The following is a 13,649-nucleotide window of genomic DNA, read 5'->3' on the forward strand; positions in this document are numbered from 1 at the left end:
GCGGAACCGGAACTCGCCTGGGGGTGGGGGTCGGGTTCGGGGACGGCGCCCTCCTTGGAGGCCTCGCCGACTCCCGCGGCCCTGCTCTTCCCGTCCCTGCGGCGGCGGCAGCGGGGGTGGCCGCGCCCGGTGTCCCGCGACTTGGGGCTCGGCGGTGGGCATGATCGTCAGCAGCAAAAGCGAGCGAGGCGACCACCTCCTTCTCGGTGCCTCCGCTGCGCTCGTACGACGATATTTGGCAGGAGAGAGACGAGATCGGGAGCGAGGGGGCAGGCAGAGGTGGGGACGAGACGTGTTTGTCTGGCGGCAGTTTTTTTTTCTTGAGCGACGATGGTGGGAGCGTGGGCTGGTTTTTCGGGTTTCTCGTGCCTGCGGGACCGAGAGATTTTTTTACCGCGTGCTATCGAGAGGGTGGGAGAGAAGGAGGTGGAACCATCACGACAACTGCAGATCCTCCTTTAATAGTAGAGATTAGCCACAGTGTAACTCACTACAGAAAATACAATTTCTATTTCAGTTGACTATATGGGACCAATTTTAATAGTAACTAACAAAAAAGAGTAACGAAAATCGGGATAATTACTTTTATCTTCCTGGCTATTTTATTCTAAATGGACATCACAACTTCCTATAAATAAACTAGGGTCTAAATACATTCAGTTATGCGTCAAGTAATTCCAAAAAGGAAGCATATTACACAAAATGAAACTCAGATGATAGCGAAATCTAATTGTTGAGTATACGATTTACCCAAGGAGTTTTCGAAGGAGTTATAGAATTGATCGTGCAAAGTAGAAGGTTTAGGGGTATATGATAATATTTTTAATTTTAATCTCAAGAAAAAAATTTAAAAAATTATGGTTTCTCAAAATAACATACTTAGCACCCATATTTATATCCAACAGTACATCCATTAAGGCCACAAAAAATCATAGCAAAAAAAACAAAAATCATAGCAAAATCTAATTGTGTAGCATACAATTCACCAAACAAGTTTTTAAAGAAGACCTAGAATTGATCGCTATCGAGCAAAGTACTAAGGTTAACAAATATCCTAATTTCAAATTCAATCTCAAGGAACAAATTTATAAAATAAATTGTAGCTTCTCAAAAGAAAAAGTTTAGCAATCTTTATATCCAAGAGTACGTCATTGAGACCATAAATAACCATGCATTGCCTTCCATGAAAATTTATGTTTTACCCCACAATAAATATGCTAGCTCGTGCAAACGCACGGGTAGGCGACTAGTGTTATTAAGTGGGTAGAAATTATTCCAACTAGTAGTGCTGATCATAACACTTCCATTAAAATACTTAAAGAAGTTATTTTTCCGAAATTTGGAGTTCCTAAATATTTAATGACTGATGGCGGTTCACACTTTATTCTTGGTGCTTTCCGCAAAATGCTTGCTAAATATGATCTCAACCATAGAATTGCATCACCTTATCATCGTCAATCTAGTGGCCAAGTTGAACTTAGCAATAGAGAAATAAAACTAATATTACAGAAAACTTTTAATAGGCCCCAAAAGAATAAGTCTAAAAAATTGGATGATGCACTTTGGGCCTACTGAACAGCTTATAAAAATCCTATGGGCATGTCTCCTTACAAAATGGTTTATGGGAAAGCTTGTCATTTGCCTCCTGAGTTAGAACATAAAGCATACTCGGCAATTAAAGAACTCAACTATGATTTCAAACTTGCGGGTGAAAAGAGGTTATTTGATATTAACTCACTAGATGAATGGAGAACCCAAGCCTATGAAAATGCCAAGTTATTTAAAGAAAAAGTTAAAAGATGGCATGAGAAAATAATCCAAAAGCGGGAATTTAAAGTTGGAGAATATGTTCTTTTGTACAACTCTTATTTTAGGTTCTTTGCAGGAAAACTTCTCACCAAATGAGAAGGACCATATATTATCAAAGAGGTTTATTGTTCTGGAGCTATCAAAATAAATAATGCCGAAGGTACTAACTCGAAGGTGGTCAATGGGCAAAGAATAAAACACTATATCTCAGGTACGCCCATTAATGTTGAAAGAAATATTATCCAAACTATGACACTGGAGGAACATATAAAAGAAACCATCTGGAACACTCCAGAATCGTGAAAAAGAGGAGGTACGTGATACACTAAGTAAACAGACTCCAAAAAATCCACAAAAATATTTGTTGTCGGTTTTGGAATATTACAAAAATTAGGAAAATAAGAAACAACCAGGAAGAAAGCTGTCGGTGTCAAAACCGGCGGATCTCGGGTAGGGGGTCCCGAACTGTGCGTCTAGACCGGATGGTAACAGGAGGCAAGGGACACGAAGTTTTACGCAAGTTCGAGCCCTCTCGATGGAGGTAAAACCCTACGTCCTGCTTGATTAATATTGATGATATGGGTAGTACAAGAGTAGATCTACCGCGAGATCAGAGAGGCTAAACCCTAGAAGATAGCCTATGGTATGATTGTTGATGTGTATGTTGTCCTACGGACTAAAACCCCCCGGTATATATAGACACCGGAGAGGGTTAGGGTTACATAGAGTCGGTTACAATGGTAGGAAATCTGAACATCCGTATCGCCAAGCTTGCCTTCCACGCCAAGGAAAGTCCCTTCCGGACACGGGACAGAGTCTTCAATCTTGCATCTTCATAGTCCAGGAGTCCGGCTGAAGGTATAGTTCGGCTATCCGAACACCCCCTAATCCAGGACTCCCTCAGTAGCCCCTGAACCAGGCTTCAATGACGACGAGTCTGGCACGCAGTTTGTCTTCGGCATTGCAAGGCGGGTTCCTCCTCCAAGTACTTCATAGAAGATTTTGAACACAAAGATAGTGTCCGACTCTGCAAAATAAGTTTCCACATATTGCCATAGAGAGAATAATATTTGCACAAATCTAATCTGCTGACGTATTCCGTAGCGTGACACACCATGGCCAAGCCTTTATCCGAGTCGTTTCAGTATCCCACCTCAGCGCGTTATGCGAGGCGGTTTCCTTGGCACGTCTTGTCAAAGCAGAGATCGTGTCCCCTTATTCCGGGATTCTCATCAATACGGGCGTGGGTAACCCAACCGCGCCTTTGATTACGGCGCTTGGAGATAAGCGAGTTTTACCAGGTTGGTGGGGACATGTAGTTGCGTCCACCCATATAAGGGGATAAGAATCCACCTTTTCACCCACGCCTTCTTCCTCCTTTGCCTATCCATTCTTGCGCACTCGAGCTCCAGCGCCCAAGTCCGCACTACCACCTCAACCTTCTCCAGTCATGTCCGGAGCGGGAGGCAAGTGGATGGTCTCCTCCGTCACGGAGGGACACATCAAAAAGCTGAGGAAGGCCGGATATCTGGCTAGCGACATCGCGCACCGGCTTCCCGAAAAGGGGCAGCTCATCCCCACTCCTAGGCCCCATGAGAGGGTGGTATTCCTCCCCCATTTCCTCCGCGGACTGGGCTTCCCTCTGCATCCATTTGTCCGGGGGCTCATGTTCTACTACGGCCTGGATTTCCACGATCTGGCCCCGAACTTCGTCCTCAACATCTCGGCGTTTATCATCGTGTGCGAGGCGTTCCTCCGCATCCGCCCCCATTTCGGCCTATGGCTTAAGACTTTCAACGTCAAGCCAAAGGTGGTGCGCGGAAGCCAGGCGGAGTGCGGCGGTGCCATGGTTGGCAAGATGGCCAACGTCCTGTGGCTCGAGGGTGTAACACCCTCGATGCGACTATATCTCCCACGTGTTGAGGCATGACTTAGAGGCATAATCGCATTGAAGGCATATGTCGCAAGTCAGGTAATCATCACAAACATCCCATGTAATATAGATAATAAAAGGGATAACATAGTTGGCTTACACTCGCCACGTCAATCAAGTACATAAATAACATTACATCATCCAAACACTCATGGCCCGACTACGGCGCCAAAATAAAAGATAACCCAACATGCGACACGGTCTCGATCACCCCCAACAGGGCACCACTACTGATCATCAGGAAAGGAAACATAGTAACGTTGAGAGTCCTCGTCAAACTCCCACTTGAGCTCGAGCGCGTCACCTGGAGCGGAATCATCAGGCCCTGCATCTGGTGTAATAGTAATCTGTGAGCCACAGGGACTCAACAATCTCGCAGCCTCGCGATCAAGACTATTTAAGCTTAATAGGTAAGGTAAGGTAAATATAAGTGGAGCTGCAGTAAGCGACTAGCATATATGGTGGCTAACTTATTCGCAAAAGAGAGCGAGAAGAGGAGGCAAAGCGCGAGCGAGAAACTAGAGACAACCTGCGCAGACATAACTCCAACACCGTGTCCACTTCCCGGACTCCGCCGAGAAGAGGCCATCACGGTAACTCACACAATTGATTCATTTTAATTAAATTAAAGTTCAAGTTATCTACAACGGACATTAACAAATTCCCATCTGCCCATAACCGCGGGCACGGCTTTTGAAAGTTCAAATCCCTGCAGGGGAGTCCCAACTTAGCCCATGACAAGCTCTCATGGTCAACGAAGGAATAGACCTCCTCCCAAGACGTTCCGATCAGACTCGGTACCTCGGTTCTTCAAGACACTTCGATAGGTTAAAACAAGACCAGCAACACCGCCCGAATGTGCCGACAAATCCCGATAGGAGTTGCACATATCTCGTTCTCAGGGCATACTTAGATGAGACTAGCTACGAGTAAAACCAACCCTCAAGTTGCCCCGAGGTGGCCCCGCAGGCAGCTCAGTTCGGACCAACACTCAGAGGAGCACTGGCCCGGGGGGGTTTAAAATAAGACGACCCTTGAGTCCGCGAAACCCAAGGGAAAAGGCTAGGTGGAAAATGGTAAAACCAAGGTTGGGCATTGCTGGAAAAGCTTTAATCAAGGCGAACTATCAAGGGGTTCCCATTATAACCCAACCGCGTAAGGAACGCAAAATCAGGGAATATAACACCGATATGACGGAAACTAGGGCGGCAAGAGTGGAACAAAACACTAGGAGAGAGGCCGAGCCTTCCACCCTTTACCAAGTATATAGATGCATTAAGATAACATGGCAATATAATGGTATCCCAACAAGTAAATAAATGTTCCAACAAGGAACGGTCTCCAATCTTCACCTGCAACTAGCAACGCTATAAGAGGGGCTGAGCAAAGCGGTAACATAGCCAATCAACGGTTTGCTAGGACATGGTGGGTTAGAGGTTTGACATGGCAATTTGGGAGGCTTGAAAGCAAATGGAAGGCATCGTAGCATTGGCATAGCAAAAAAGCGAGCAAACTAGCATAGCAAAGATAGTAGTGATTTCGAGGGTATGATCATCTTGTCTGCAAAGTTGTCAGAGTTGACTGGATCCTCGAAAGCAAACTCAATGGGGTCCTCGTTAGCGAACTCGTCTCCCGGCTCTACCCAAACAAGAAAAACAAGCAAACGGAACACAATCAACCACGTGCAATGCTCAAACAATATGATGCAAAGATGGTATGCTATGCGGGATGCGATGCGGGCTGCATATGCAAGATGTGACAGGAAATGCATGGAACTGGCCTCAACCTGGAAATCCAAGTGTGCCACTGGAAAGATGAGATGTGATCGCTTGAAAACTATATAAAGAACGCCGGAATCGGAGTTACGGTTTGGAAATGGCAAGCGATTCAAATATGACACCGGTCTGCGATTTACAGCAAGTAGCCATCTAAATGCAATGAGATGAACATGCTATAGCACTCAAACATGACAACAAAATACATAGCAGGGATGCATTCAAGATGCTTAACAAAAGTCTAGCACTGAGCTACGGCCAATTCATCCATTAACAGGTTCAAACAAGCATGGCAAAAATGCATATGGTAAACAGATCTCAGACTTAGTGAAATTAACACTTGTCTGGAATTTCAGATCAGGTAGCACTCTTCGGAGCAACAAAACTACATGCTACAGGACCTGAACATGGCAAAGTAAAACATGGCATGGAGCTACTCAAATAGCTTAACAAAAGTCCCTTAGTGACCTTGAGCCAAAAGGGATCAGAAAATATACTAACAAGCATGCGAACATAGCAAAAGCATAATCAGTTTTCAGACTTGGTGAAAACTGGCACATGCTGGAACATAACTCAAGTAGGCATGTTTATGAGCTCGATGCACTCACTACGGAGCAAGTCATGAAAAGCTAAGCATACATCTATCAATAACACACAAAATGCAAGCTAGACATGGCAAGAACAATAGCATAGCATGCACGAATCAACTACAACATCATCGGCAAAATTGCAAACAAGTTGACAATCTGCCCAGATTCATAAAGTAGAAAAAGTAGAGCTCGATTGACTCAAGCTAGGATGCTCCATAATTGCAAACAAAGGAATGGATGGATAGATCACTAAAAGATTAACAAAACATCCTTACTGATCATCCTCAAAAGAGGCACGGATCACTAGGAAACAACATGGACATAAGGCATCATGAGATAAACAGCTCAAGGACTTAGTGGAATTGCTAAGTCCCTGAAAACAGAATTACCAAGTGCCTCACTTTGCAAGCTTGCACTAGTCACCACACACATCACAAAAATACATGGGTTGCACCTCTGGAGAGATGGCAAAACCCTTAACAAAACATATGTAGAGCATCAGGGCATATCATGCACACATTAATCATGGCAAAAATGACAAAAACCTAAATGGAGCAGCAGATCTGACAATTAACTCAAGTAGCCTCCTTCTAACAGCATTTCGGGCATCAAGATAAACTCAAATGAAAATGATGCAATGGAATGAAATGATTTACTCTCTGAGATGAACAATTTGATATGCTATATGCCCAAATCGGAGCTACGGATGCGGAGATACGATGCTATGAACATGGGCACATGGATTAGGAAATCCGGGGACTTGGTGAAAAAAAATTCTCTCTCAGATCTAGGGTTTTCATGGAATCCGAAGCGGCGGCGGATCTCACGGGATCCGCGCCGGGAAAAGGCAGGCGCGGTGGCCGGAACCGCGGGGATGGACGGAGCGGTGCGCAGGCTCGCCGGCTGGAGAGGGAGGAGGCGACGAGGTCCGGCGAGGTGGCGGTGGTCGGCGCCGGAGAGGAGGGCCGGAGCGGCGGGCGATGCGGGGAGGCTCACGGGGGCCGGCATCGAGCTTGCCTTCGCCGGCGACGAGGAACGGGGCGGCTCGCGGCGGACTTGGGCGGCGGGGTGGCGGCCGGTCGCGGGGGAGACGAAGGCGGCGCGGGCGGCTCCTCTGGCCCGTGCGCGGGCGCGGGCGGGCTGGCCACGGGCTCCCGGGCCGCGCGGTGGGAGGCGGCGGCGGTGTGGACATGTGGCAGCCCCTCAGTGGCTGCGGGCAGCGGCAGCATTTGTCCGGCGCGGACCGGACGTGTCCAGCGCGCGGAGGGGAAGGGGGCTAGGTTTAGGGTGGAAATGATCTGAGAATTTCGGTGAGGGGCCTATTTATAGAGGTAGGAGGAGCTAGGGAGCTCCAAATGAGGTGTGGTTTTCGGCCACGCGATCGTGATCGAACGCTCTAGATGATGGAGCAGGTTTTGGTGGGTTTTGGGCCAAATTGGAGGGGTGTTGGGCTGCAACACACACGAGGCCTTTTCGGTCCCTCGGTTAACCGTTGGAGCATCAAACGAGGTCCAAATGGTACGAAACTTGACATGCGGTCTACCGGTAGTAAACCAAGGCCGCTTGGCAAGTCTCGGTCCAATACGGAAATGTTTAATCCCCACACACGAAAGAAAGCTAGAAATGACCACCGGAGGAGAACGAAGCGGCGGAATGCAAAACGGACAACGGGGAAAATGCTCGAATGCATGAGATGAACACGTATGCAAATGCAATGCACATGATGACATGATATGAGATGCATGACAAACGATAACAACACACGGAGACAAAGACCCGAACCCGAGAAAATAAAATAACTTAACTCCGGAAATGGCAAGAGTTGGAATACAAATTGGGAAAGTTACATCCGGGGTGTTACAGCCGGACTCTGTGTTCATTCTCCTTCCTCTCCATTTTTATACACTATCTCTTATTATTTCTCCTTCTCCCTTTCTTTCTCTCACAGCCTTTAGGGCCCATCGTGCCTTGTGCACACAACTGACGCGCTATCCCGCGCTCAATATACCTGGGGCTTCTTTAACCAGAAGCTTATTCATACGGCTTATGCCCAAACACCATGTGTTAATCCTTCCGCATGTACCATTATTCACCATTATATGCATCGATATTAACCTTAAGTTTTGGCCAAGCTGGGTTGCCTGCTCTGTATTTATGCCCTACGTTCTCGTTAATTCGGCTAGGCATAAGGGAGCACCTCTGCGATTGTTACTGCGGTCAGCCGGATGTGTACCTCAGACTGGGTGAAAGCGAAAGCTAGTCTTAAGGAATATTAGTCGTGAACTAAGATGATTCTTCACTTATTTACTTATCCGCCCCCAGATGTTTTTTCTCGTCTCTCTCGCCAGTCCGACATGCACTTTAGGGCATGGCCTCCCAGGGAAAGGAACCCCTAACGGAACTATTCTCCCTGGAAGATGTTTCTTACTAACCATGTAATATAACATAACTAGTTGGGCACTTGTCTGTTCAAGCACTAATGACCCCTACGCCTGGTCTCCATGCATGCCCCGGTTCTTACATAACCGAGAGGGTATTCGGATACACTCCGGACCGTCAGGTCCTGAGGTTGAAGCGAAAAGGTTCGCCATGACAAACGATCTACAATCCGGCTAGAAGGCATTATACATGTCACTTTAAATTACATAGTCAATTTGACTGGTTGAATTCCTCTTCAATACCATCCAATAGGCTGTCTAGTCTACAGTATTGTTGGGAATACTTTGCGGCCAATTCTACTTGGCCGTACACTAAGCTCACAGGGATCTCCTTCCCATCGGGCCCCACAGGTCTGACCTCGGCCATGTGGTTTGGGTCAGCCTTCGTGTACCGCGTCTTCACCATGGCCCAGGCTTCCCTGGCGCCCTGACGGCAGGCCGATATCTTCCATAATCGGAAGCGCCGCCGCGCTCCCTTCAGCTTCTCTGCAAGCTCTCCAAGGCCTTCGGGCATGGAGACGGATGGCCACAAGGCCTGGGCGACGCCTTGCATCACCTGCCGAACTCGTTCGTGCAGTTGTGAGAGCTCGGGAAGAAGGTCACCCGTAGAACCGGGCATTTCCTCTGCAAGACGACCTGTTAGCATACCTACATACATAACTCTGTCAGTCAACTTCCTCGCCGAACTCTTTTTCAAAGTTCTTTCAAGCACTTACTAAATATGCCGCGTCGAAGCCGCCGATTCTCCTTAACGGAGTTCGACAGTTGGGCACGAACATCCTTTAGTTCCACGCCCAGCTTGGTGTTGGCATCTAGGAGATCATTCTTCTCCTGCCTCACCCTCGTAAGAACGCTCTCACCGGCCTTTAGCTGGCATAGGAGCTGTTGCTTATCCGGATTTACTCCAGCGTCATCTGCAATTTTACCATCAGATCTGCATATACGCCACACTTTATATGATACTCATCATTTGAAGGGTATATTACCAGAGGGGGTCTCTTTGGGCTCCCCTGCCGCGGCTAGTGCGGCCTGAAGTTGGGCTTTGCACCCTTCCAGCTCCTGGGACAGTTGGATATTCTTTTCTATAAGAACCTGTATAACAAATGATCCTTAAATCAGTTATTCTAACTGTTTCAAGTCTCAGGGGCTACTGATATATATATAATCACCAAATTTCTCACCCGTATGTCTTTTACATACTGCTCCGTGGCTCTGGCTAGACCATTTTGAGCGGCACGGAGGTACGCATCTCCCGAGTTGAAGGCATCCAATGCCTCTTGGGAGAAACAAGCGTCACGAAGAACAGTCCGGCGACGCCTGTGGTTCATGGCACTTTCCACCTCGGAATTGGTGGCGGACAGTCTTATCCGCATCCTCTGTCGGAGGAGCCCGCGCACGCCTCGTATTCGTTCCCGCCTCCGAATCCGGCCTTGGAGCCTGGCTGGTGGAGGCGCGATTAGTAGCCTCTCCGGGTATAGTCCGGCGAGCGCTCTTTTTCCTAAAAATAAGGCATGGGCGTTAGTATGACTCTGAGAATAATATCTTGGAATAAAGACGACGCGCCGTACCGCTGCGCCGGTGTCTCAATCCGGATTGCGTGTCTTTTCAGCCTGCCTGACCTCATGGCCCCTTGTTGGCTAGTCGCCGCAGGCTCGGCCTTCCGCCTCGAGGACCTCCCCTGCAAAACACGGTTGTTATATGGTAATCAAAAACACTCAAGGACGGATCCCTTTTCATAGTACTGGGACTTCGGTCTCGGTTACCTGTGAGGCTGGAAGTAGCCCAGGGTAATCGGCCGTAATGGCCACCAAGGCGTTGTCATTGCTCAATTGGTAAAATACCCCATCGATCAGCTTCACAGATATGTCCGGATCCTCTTGGGAGGCCGGGTCAAGGGACCGTTCCGGGTCCTCGGGTTGTGGAGGAGGGCTGTTTATCTCCCTTACAGCCTGGCGCAGCTCCTGCGTTGAAATCGCTAGACTGAATACTTAACTATGGGAATATGAAACGGATGGGCGGGAAAAAGTGTCCGCTTACCCAGCTCGGAGGATTGTACATAGAAAATCCGCCCCGCAGGTTGACGCGGAGGAATTCTTCCTCTTCTCCCTTGTACAAAGTGGATAAGATCTTTATTAGATCAACAACCGATTTCGGCCCTTTACGGTTGTAGCGGGTGGCGTCATCCTCCCCGTTGCAATCCGACATGGGGTGGCCTCTATACTGAAGCGGCTGCACCCCCCGCATGATGCATGTGGCCATGACCTCGATCATGGTCAATCCGGATCGAGCTAACAAACTTATCCGGCTCATCAGGTAAAGAACGTCCCTGTCATCTTCCTCCTGGGGGCTCCGTGGACGCCAGCTCCGGCGCTTCTTCAAAGGGGCGTTGTCGAACTCAGGGAGGCCGATTCGAATAGGATCCGGGAGGGGGACGTCTTCTATATAAAACCATTCTGAAGGCCAGTCTTCGGATGTCTTCTTTGGGGTTCCGGATAGATATCCGGTCCCGGCAATACGCCACACTTTGGCTCCGCCCACTTGATATATTGACCCCTCCTGAGAACGGGGCACAAGGCAGAACAGCTTCTTCCACAGCGCGAAATGAGCCTCACAGCCCAAAAACAGCTCGCAAAGGGCTACGAAGCCCGCGATATGCAATATGGAGGCAGGCGTAAGGTTGTGCAACTGGAGGCCGTAGAACTCCATGAGCCCCCGGAGAAATGGATGAATTGGAAATCCGAGCCCTCTTACCAAAGGAGGGACAAGGCATACCCGCTCTCCCTTGGAGGGATTGGGAAGGCTCTCCACTTGCTCTCCACCATTATAGGTGGCGAGCCCGGCTCGAACCGGACCATGTATGCCGGGGAAGAAATCCCTTGTCTGAAGCATCACTTAATTCGTGCGGACGAACATCTCTCTGCAATCTCCAGGCTTGGCTAGGAGCGAGAGGAGAGCTGCGTCGACCGGCCATGATGAATGGATCTCTGTCGGATGCGCTTCCAATGAAGGTGCCAAGGGATGTGTGATTTGGATCTGAATCCTCGTCTCTTTAATAGGCAGCTCATTCGCACAGCTAGGGGTAAAAGTAAAAACACCCTGCTCTTCACATTCGCTCGACACGTGGAAAGTGGCCATTATTGGGCGTGGAAGCCAAGGAGCGCAACATTCACAAGAAGCCGGACACTTTAAACAGGTACACGGAATTTGGAGAGGAACCCGCCTTGCAATGCCGAAGACAATCTGCGCGCCGACTCATCGTCATTGAAGCCTGGTTCGGGGGCTACTGAGGGAGTCCTGGATTAGGGGGTGTCCGGATAGCCAGACTATAACCTTTGGCCGGACTACTTGGACTATGAAGATACAAGATTGAAGACTTCGTCCCGTGTCCGGATGGGACTTTCCTTGGCGTGGAAGGCAAGCTTGGCAATACGGATATGTAGATCTCCTCCCATTGTAACCGACTCTGTGTAACCCTAGCCCTCTTCGGTGTCTATATAAACCGGAGGGTTTTAGTCCATAGGACGAAGAACAATCATACCATAGGCTAGCTTCTAGGGTTTAGCCTCTTGATCTCGTGGTAGATCTACTCTTGTACTACCCATATCATCAATATTAATCAAGCAGGACGTAGGGTTTTACCTCCATCAAGAGGGCCCGAACCTGGGTAAAACATTGTGTCCCCTGCATCCTATTACCATCCGGCCTAGACGCACAGTTCGGGACCCCCTACCCGAGATCCACCGGTTTTGACACCGACACCAGCCGAGTCACCCGCAGCAAGGTTATCAAGTTTTGAAAAGTTCAGTGGAGCCACCACACCGAGGATGAAACCACCTGGGAGCGAGAGGAAGATCTGCTGAAGGACCACCCTCACCTATTTTCTAGCCAACCCGAATCTCGAGGGCGAGATTCATCTTAAGGGGGGTAGGTTTGTAACATCCCAAATTTTCAATTTGTAATGTTATACATTAGATCATCACTTCATATCATATTTTATTGCTTTTTGACCTGATCCAGAAATTCTACGCCACTCAAGGACCCACAGAGAGAGTTGGGGATTTCGTTATTTTCATATTTGAGTTTTCTCAAATTTTGAAAATAGGATCATTTGATTTTATTTATTTTATCTTCAATTATTTCTATTATAAAAATATGAGAGAGGGAATAAAATGACTTTCCCAAAATGAAGAAATATTGAGGATTTAATAAAAAAAATCAAATAAGATTTTTATTTCAGAGTTTTTGGCTAGTTTTATTTGAATTTAGGAAAAAAATGCACGTTTTTCAAAACTGCATTTTAGGGCCAAGAAAATGTTCATCTCGCTCTAAATATTTTATTTAGGCGGTGAAAATTTATTTTGGCATTTTTTGAATTTTATTTTATTTTCTAGAATTTTTCTTAGTTTCGGTGGAATTTGTTAAAAAAAGTACCGTGCGCCTGACTCGGCCGAAGGCCCAGCCGAGCCAGGCCAGGCCCGCGCCGCCGCCGCCTTTCCCCGCGGGAGCTCGACTCGCCGCCGCCGCCGAGTACGGCCGGGGCATGCCTCCCGAGGCCGACCCCGACCCGGCGCCCCCTTCCCCAAGCCGGACGCCGCCCCCCCCTCTTAAATACCGCCCGCCGCCACCGCCTCACGCCGCCACCCCGACCGCCCCGCCTCCCCGCAGCAGCCGCCGATGCCCGCGCCGCCCGCCGCCGACGCCACCCCAACCCGCCGGAGCCCCGAGTTCCGCCAGTTTCCGACAAGGTAGCCGCTGTCCGCAGCCGGTTTTTTGAAGAAAACCGATTCTGTTTTTTTTGAAAACCCTAGGTTTTTTTTTTTTTATTTAGATCGGTTTTTTTAATTTTTTCCGGTTCACTTATTTAGCGAGCGTTCGCCCGTTCGTTCGTTTTAACGGACAAGTTCACCGTTTAGTTTCAGTTAACGAACGTTCGTTCGTTAATCTGTTCGTCAGTTTTTCTTTTTCTCGGATTTTCCGCGATTATTTCTGATCGCGATTTCTGATCCGATTTTCGTTTTAGTATAACTTTTCGCTCGTTTATCGGAATCAGACGATTCAAGCGCCTAGAGTTTCGTCTTGAAACCCTCTTTTCTGTTTAACCAAC

The sequence above is a fragment of the Triticum urartu genome, chromosome 1, assembly GCF_003073215.2.
Source record: "Triticum urartu cultivar G1812 chromosome 1, Tu2.1, whole genome shotgun sequence".
Classification (NCBI taxonomy): domain Eukaryota; kingdom Viridiplantae; phylum Streptophyta; class Magnoliopsida; order Poales; family Poaceae; genus Triticum; species Triticum urartu.